Source organism: Elephas maximus, chromosome 1, assembly GCF_024166365.1.
Source record: "Elephas maximus indicus isolate mEleMax1 chromosome 1, mEleMax1 primary haplotype, whole genome shotgun sequence".
In the NCBI taxonomy this organism is placed as follows: Eukaryota; Metazoa; Chordata; class Mammalia; order Proboscidea; family Elephantidae; genus Elephas; species Elephas maximus.
In genome coordinates this window covers 82,276,899-82,285,559 of record NC_064819.1, presented here as the reverse complement: position 1 = coordinate 82,285,559, position 8,661 = coordinate 82,276,899, and the positions used below count along the sequence as shown (strand labels likewise).

General features: G+C 40.0%; 2 non-coding genes across 2 annotated transcripts; one reads left to right on the top strand and one right to left on the bottom strand.

Annotated features, from left to right (window-relative positions):
• Positions 1-213: 213 nt before the first annotated feature.
• TRNAA-AGC (transfer RNA alanine (anticodon AGC)) lies at positions 214-285 on the top strand. Its single transcript has one exon. It is a non-coding gene; the product is annotated as a tRNA-Ala (tRNA).
• A 1,306-nt stretch (positions 286-1,591) lies between these two features.
• TRNAS-GCU (transfer RNA serine (anticodon GCU)) lies at positions 1,592-1,673 on the bottom strand. The gene has a single exon. It is a non-coding gene; the product is annotated as a tRNA-Ser (tRNA).
• Between the last annotated feature and the right edge of the window lie 6,988 nt (positions 1,674-8,661).

Below are 8,661 nucleotides of genomic sequence, written 5' to 3'. Positions count from 1 at the left end.
AAAAGCTGTTGGCAGATCTCAGAGTCATTTGGTTAGAATGCTTTTTTTTTTTTTTTTTTCATTTTCCTGGCATAGCTGTGAGGCCTGATGCAATTCAGGAACACAAGAATTGAACATAATGGATTTTGACTTGCAAAAACTGGCCTTTTAATATGCCTACAGACCATGCTGGAAGTCAGTATTATGAATTGTTCTGATGATTTTCTTGTAACAGGGGGTATAGCTCAGTGGTAGAGCACGTGCTTAGCATGCACGAGGCCCTGGGTTCAATTCCCAGTACCTCCAAGTGTTATTTCCCTTTCTTGCTGACTGGCACTTGACTCTGGTCAGATTTGTTTCAGATTTCTCCCATTTTTCTCTTCCTGAATATCTCTTCTTGTGTTTTTCCTACTCACAGAAAGGATAAATTGCTTGATAGTTACTCTCTTGGACCATAGTCCTGGACACTCTTTGGGCCTCCCAACCTAACTGCGTAAGAACAATGACGTAGGGAGGAACTGGAATAAAAGAGGGTGCTCACTCAGGACCTGCTGATGGTGAAGCAACAAGATCCCACCATGTCATAGACCGCCTGTTCTCCTTTACTACAATTTCTCATTATTATTAAGAAGTTGGGAAGAAAAAGACAGATGGAAAGTCGGGGGAAGTGACTGTTGGACAACTTCCTTTTGAGTCTTCTTTTTTCCCTCACCTATGCCTGTGTCAATGAACAGATAGCAGTTTCAGGAGGAAGGTTTCCATCTGCTTTTCTTTTTCCCATTCCTTCTACACTTCCACACCTACCCATATAATCTTGGTCAGCAAACAAACAACAACCTGTTGCATCAAGTGGATTTCAACTCATAGTGACCCTACAGGACAGAGTAGAACTACCCCATAGGGTTTCCAAGGAGTGCCTGGTGGATTTGAACTGCCAGCCTTTTGGTTAGCAGCTATAGCTTTTAACCACTATGCCACCAGGTCTTCCTGGTCAGCAAAATATCGGTCCAATCACCAGTCATGGAGATCTGTGACCCCAACTCTTTGTTAACCGTGAAGTGTTTGGATGCTATGCAGAGGAAAGGGATTTCTCAGGAAACCTTAAGTCTTCCAGCATCCACAGTTGAAAAATTATTTCCAGAGGTGGAAAGAGCTGCTAAGCTCTCTTAAAACCACAAAAGTCTTGAGCAAAAACAGCTGCATGCTCCTATTGGAAAAACACCCATAGTCCATTTTCCTTGGGCGGAAGGGAACTTTCTGACTTCCTGCCTTGTAGAGAGAACAGAGGGGACATAGGCAACCCTGGTAGTCTCAAAGTACTTCTTTGGCCATCCATATTTTGTGCATCCTAAAGACCTAGTTCCAAACCTTCTTACCCCTTCTCTTCTAGTTCTTCCACACCCACACCCACTTCCCTCCTCTTATCTTCCCCTTCATATTCTTCATCCCATTATGTGTCACCTTCACCTTTCCTCTCCCCATCCCCTTTTATCCTGTCTCCAGTGCTTCCTACTAGTAAAATTTTAACCTTTGGGTTAGCAGCCAAGCTCTTAACCACTGTGCAACCTAGGGCTCCAAATCTTACTCCCACGGCAAGTGGGGTAAGAAGAAACGACGAGGGTGGGATTCGAACCCACGCATGCAACGCACAATGGATTAGCAGTCCATCGCCTTAACCACTCAGCCACCTCGTCAGGAATAAAGGGAAAGAGAATCAAAGAGAAGGGAACTTAGGCACTCAGTTTTGCCCTGAAATAATTTAGACATCTGCATATCTGGAAGTAGCCAGTGGAGAGTCTCACTAGGGGGCTTTGTGGATTAGTGGATTAAAAAAAAAAAAATGTCTGCAGGGCCCTTTCAAGCACCTCCCCCTCCCCCATCTGTCTTTCTCTTTAATAATAGTACAAAATGGGAGCTTAATGTGCACGATTTTGTTTTGGGTGATTGAAGAGATTTTGTTAGCATTTGGTTCTTCTTTCTTCCCTTTTTTGTCATACTCCTTCTACCATCACAGTCACCTTAAGGGATATAGAAGCTCATAGCATAGAAATGAAAGAGCATTGAAGAAGTCCATTGAGTTGTCTTTTTCCTGACTATGTGTGCAGAAATTGAATGGAAAATATTAGGAGAAGTGAATCTGTATTCTCTCAAGATTGGTTTTAAACAGTGTTGAAGCGACGAATCAGTAGAGGATACTGATTCTTTATAGGGCTTGAAAGCCAAGGCAGAGGTTTGGAAACATGTTGGATAAACAGCCACAAGAGGTTTCCATGGTGGCTTTTTTACAACCTCGAGTTGTTAAAAGTCTCTGTCTTCTATTATGGGTGTGAAAGAATCAAGTCCCCATTTTCAGCTCTTGATTTCCTCAATAGTTGACTTAACCTGAGGCATAAAGCTAAAAAAATTAATATTTTGGCCATCTAAAAGCTTTCAGTATATTTGCTGTTTGCTCAATCAGAATATATGTGTCAGATTTGGTGTAGGAAAGCAATGGCAAAAGAACACCCGATAGTGATGTACTCTGCATTTCATTGTAAGGGTCTTTTCTACTCGAGATATCGGTTAACTCAAGGGCCCTATGAACAGTCCAGAAAAGAATTCATAGGACATGAACAAAACAGCAGCTTCAGGATTTAGAAAAGGTGAATTATAAGAGTAAGATAGAAGGTAAATAGACAGGATTTAAAGAACAAAAGTGAATGAAGCATTTATTCATTAAAAAGAAATTAAGTCATTCTCAAACAGAAGTAGGTACAGAAAAGGGAGTTCTGAAAAATTGTGGGTGGAGGGGCATGAGGGAAAGCCTGGAAGAGAGAGAAGATAAACTCGTATGAGATTCAAGATATCTAGGAACACACCTGTAAGAATGTTACACAGTGAACTCGGGTAGTGCTCTGGTCTCCAGCCTTGGATTTATGAGTGATCAGTAAACACCTGCATGTAGAGGGTGAATAAAGACTGAAAAAATGTACTTTGAGATTTGGGGGTTAGAAATTCATTTGTGATACTTGTGGAAAGTAAATAAGCTTGCCCCAAGACTGGTCTAGAACCCTGAGATTTATCATGGTGAAAACTCAATTCTCTGAACTACATAAGAAGATATTAAAAAAAAAAAAAATCATTTCCTGGTACCAGATTTATAGCGCCTGTTAGCCTTTTCTCATCATAGATTGCAGAAATATGAGCCTTTGCGAATACTTATAAAAATAACACTGAGTCTTTTTCAAAATTGGCAGAACATGGTTTGTCTGTCAGACTTGTTCTTTCAGTCGGCTCCTGGGATTTGTACAATAAGAACAAGGAACAGTGTGTGGTAGGTTTCACTTAAAGAGAAAACTAGAGTGTCACACACAAAACTGATAGGAACGTGTATATGTTTACCTGTGTGTCTGTGTATGTGTGTGGAAATGCTGGGCGGTATCTTGGCTGTTTGATGCTGTAAAAGCAGTATGTGTAGTGTCAAGCACCCATCAATCTGGTATCATTCAGAATAGTTTCACTGTCCTAAAAATGTCTGTGCTCCACCTATTCATCCCTCCAAACCTCTCTGAATTGCTGGCAGCCACTGATCTTTTTACTGTCTAAAATTTTGTCTTTTCTAGAATGTCATGTATTTGGAATAATACAATATGTAGCTTTATCAGGCTAACATCTTTCAATTAGCAATATGCATTTAAGATTCCTCCGCCGCTTTTCATAGCTTGAAAGCTCACTTATTTTTGTTGCTGAATAATACTCCATTATATGAATGTGCCACAGCTTGTTTACTCATCTATTTAAGGACATCTTGATTGTTTCCAATTTTTGGCAATTATCAGTAAAGCTGCTATAAACATTTGGTGGACATAAACGTTTACTTCACTGGGTAAATACCTAGATGCACAACGGCTGAATCATATATTTATGTATGCCTATGTGTCTGTATGGGCTGTACTTTGGCCATGATGGACTTGTTCTAATTTTCTTCAACTTCATCTTGAACTTCCATATGAGCAGTTGATGGCCTGTTCCACAGTCATCCCCTGGCCTTGTTCTGACTAATGACATTGAGCTTTACCGTCATCTCTTTCCACAGATATAGTTGATTTGATTCATGTGTATTGCGTATGGTGAGGTCCACATGTATAGTTGCTGTTTATGTTGTTGAAAAAAGGTATTTGCACTGAAGAATTAATTGGTCTTTCAAAATTTTGTCATGCAATCTCTGGGACCGTTACTATTACCATATTTTCCAACAACCAATCCTTCTTTGTTTCCAACTTTCACATTCCAATCACCAGTAATTATTAATGTGTCTTGACTGCATGTTTGATCAATTTCAGACTCAATAATTGGTAAAAATCCTCAATTTCTTCACCTTTGGCATTAGTGGTTTGTCCATAAATTTGAATGACAGTTGTATTAACTGGTCTACCTTGTAGGCATATGGATATTATCCTATCACTGACAGCATTGTACTTAAGGATAGACCTTGAAATGCTCTTTTTGATGAAGAATGCAACCACATTCCTCTTCAAATTGTCATTCCCAGCATAGCAGACTATATGATTGTCCATATCAAAATGTCCAATACTGTCCATTTTGGCTCACTAATGCCTAAGATTTTGATCCTTATGCATTCCATTTCAATTTTGACATGTTCCAATTTTCCTAAATTCGTGCCTCCTATATTCCACATTCCAATTATTAATGAACATTCACAGATGTTTCTTCTTGTTTTGAGTTGTGCCACATCAGCAAATGAAGGTCCTAAGAGACTGACTCCATTCACATCATTAAGGTCGACTGTACTTTGAGGAGGCAGTTTATCCCCAGTGGTATTTTTTGTGCCTTCTAACATGAGAGGCTCATCTTTCACCACTATTTCAGACAATGTTCTGCTGCTATTCATAGGTTTTCACTGGCAAATTTTTTCAGAGGTAGACTGCCAACTCCTTCTTCCTAGTCTGTCTCAGTCTGGAAGCTCAGGTGAAATCTGTCCCCCAAGGGTGACTCTGCTGGTATTTGAAATACCAGTGGCAAAGTTTCCAGTGTCACAGCAACATACAATACTACGGCGTGACAAACTGACGGACATATGATGGACCATCTCAAGAATAGATTTGACACATTGAACATGAATGGACAAAGACAAGACAAGTTCCAGAATGACATCAAGGGCATCATACATGAAGAACGCAAGGGGTCATTAAAAAAGAGAAGAAAGAAAGAAAAGACCAAAATGGATGTCAGAAGATACTCTAAAACTTGCCCTTGAACACAGAGTAGGTAAAGTGAAATGAAGAAATAATGAAATAAAAGAGCTGAACAAAGGATTTCAAAGGGTGGCTCAAGAAGCCAAAGTAAAGTATTATAATGAAATGTGCAAAGACCTGGCATTAGAAAACCAAAACCAAAGAACTGACTCGGCATTTCTCAAGCTGAAAGAATTGAAGAAAAATTCCAGGCTTAAGTTGAAATATTGAAAAATTCTACAGGGAAAATAATAAATGGTTCAGGAAGCATCAAAAGAATATGGAAAGAATACACAAGGTCATTGTACGAAAAAGAATTGGTCAACATTCAACCATTTCTGGAGGTAGCATATGATCAAGAACCTATGGTACTGAAGGAAGAGATCCAAGCTGTACTGCAGGCATTGGCGAAAAACAAGATTCCAGGAATTGACAGAATTCCAGTTGAGATGTTTCAAACAGATGCAGTGCTGAAGGTGCTCACTCATCTATGCCAAGAAATTTGGAAGACAGCTACCAGGCCAACCAGCTGGAAGAGATCCAAATTTGTGCCCATTCCAAAGAAAAGTGATCCAGCAGAATGCAGAAATTATTGAACAATGTCATAATACAACATACAAGTAAAATTTTGCTGAAGATCATTCAAAAGAAGTTGCAGCTGTACATCAACAGGGAACAGCCAGAAGTTCAAGAAGAATTCAGAAGAGGACGTGGAAGGGGGGATATCATTGCTTATGCCAAATGGATCTTGGCTGAAAATAGAGAACACAAGATTTTTACCTGTGCTTCACCGACTATGCAAAGGCATTCAACTATGTGAATCATAACAAATTATGGATAACATTGTGAGGAATGGGAATTCAAGAACACTTAATTATGCTCATAAGGAACCTCTACATAGACCAAGAGGCATTCATTTGAACAGAACAGGGGGATAATGCATGGTTTAAAGTAAAGAAATGTGTGTCAGTGTTGCATCCTTTCACTATACTAATTCAAACCATATGCTAAGCAAATAATCCAAGAAACCAGACTACATGGAGAAGAAGGAGGTACCAGGATGGTAGGAAGACTCATTAACAACCTGTGATATGCAGAACACACAACTTTCCTTGCTGAAAATGAAGAGGACATGAAGCACTTACTGATGAAGACCAAAGATCACGGCCTTCAGTATGGATTACACATCAACATAAAGAAAACAAAAATCCTCATGATCGGATCAATAAGCAACATCATGATAAATGGAGAAAAGATTAAAGCTGTCAAGGATTTCATTTTACTTGGACCCACAACCAACACCCATGGAAGCAGCAGTCAAGAAATCAAACAACGCATTACACTGGGCAAATTTTCTGCAAAAGACCTCTTTAAAGTGTTAAAAAGCAAAGATTTCATCTTGAGGACTAAGGTGCACCTGACCCAAGCCAAGGTGTTTTCAATTGCCTCATATGCATGTGAAAGCTGGACAATGAATAAGGAAGACTGAAGAAGAATTGATACCTTTGAATTATGGTGTTGGTGAAGAATGTTGAATATATATACCATGGACTTGCAGAAGAACAAAGAAATTTGTCTTGGAAGAAGTACAGCCAGAGTTCTCCTTAGAAGCAAGGATGGGGAGACCTCATCTCACATACTTTGGACCTGTCATCAGGATGGACCATTCCCTGGAGAAGGACATCATGCTTGGTAAAGTAGAGGGTCAGTGAAAAAGAGGAAGACCCTTAAGAAAGTGGATTGACACAGTGGCTACAACAAAGAGCTCAAGCATGACAACACTAGTGAGAATGGTACAGGACTGGGCAACGTTTCATTTTGTTGTACATAGGGTCACTATGAGTCAGAACTGACTCCACAGCATCTGACAACAACATGTTTATGTTAGTCTACATTTAGCTTTGTAAGAAACTGCTAGGCTATCTTCCAAAGTAGCTGTACTATTTTGCATTTTCCCGGTAATGAATGAGAGTTCCTGTAGCTCCACATCCTTGCCAGCATGTGGTGTTGTCAGTATTAGGATTTTAGCCACTCAAACAGCTGTGTAGAAGCCCTGGTGGGGTAGTAGTTAGGAGCCTGGCTGTTAACCAAGATGCTGGCAGTTCAAACCACCAGGTGCTCCTTGGAAACCCTATGGAGCCTTTCTCTGCCCTCTAGGATCACTATGAGTCGGAACTGACTCAACAGCAGCTAACAAGAACAGCAACAGTAAGTATGTAATGGTATCGCATCATTGTTTTAATTTGTAATTCCCTCATGGCATGTGGGAGTCCCTGGGTGGTGGAAATGGTTAAATTTTTGGCTACTAACTGAATGATTGATTAATTGGTGGTTTGGAGCCACACAGAGTTGCCTCAGAAGAAAGGCCTGGAGACCTACTTCCACTAAAAACCATGTGAAGCACATTCTACTCATGGGGGAATTGTTTTTTTGTTTTTTTTTTTTTAAAGACATATGCCACCTGTATACCTTCCTTGCTGGGGTATCCCTTCAGATATTTTACCCACTTTCTAATTGGGTTGCTTGTGTTTTTATTGTTGAGTTTTAGGAGTTCTTTGTATATCTTGGAAACCCTGGTTGCGTAGTGGTTAAGCGCTACTGCTGCTAATCAAAGGGCTGGCAGTTCAAATCCGCCAGGTGCTCCTTGGAAACTCTATGGTGCAGTTCTACTCTGTCCTATGGGGTCGCTATGAGACGGAATTGACTCGACAGCAGTGGGTTTGGGCTTGGGCTTGGCTTGTATATCTTGGATCCACCACAATGACCAGGTACCAACGAATTGATTATGACTCATGGCAACCCCATGTGTAGCAGAGTACGGCTTGGACTCAATTCCTTCCTCAGATATGACTTTTGCCTCGTGTATTTTGATGCTCTGTTGTTAGGTGCATACACATTCAGGATTGTTATGTCTTCTTGGAGAATTGACCCTTTAATCATTATGTAACCCCTTCTTTATTTTTGATAATTTTCCTTGCTCTGAAATCTGACTTGCCTGACATTAATATGGCAGCTCCAGCTTTCTTTTGATTAGTGTTAGTATGGTATCTTTCTCCATCTTTTTACTTTTAATCTATCCATGTTTTTATGTTTAAAGTGGATTTCTTGTAAACAACATGTAGTTTTTAATCCACTTGGATAGTCTGTCTTTTAAATGTTATTGTAATAGTTAATGTTATGTGTCAACTTGGCTAGGATGTGATTCTCAGTAGCTTGGCATGTGCTCTTCTATAATTTAGTTACCTTCCATTTTGTGATCTGATGTGAGCAACCAGTTGGTTGAAAGAGGAATTTCCTTGCAGTGTAGCCTGTCTCCAGTACATAAAGGGATGTTGTGGCAAAATTCACTCTCTCTAGACCCTTTACTCTTCTCAGCACCTGACCTCCAGTCTTTGGACCTATGCCTGCAGAAGTCTCTAGGCTGCTGCTTGACTAGCAGATTTTGGAT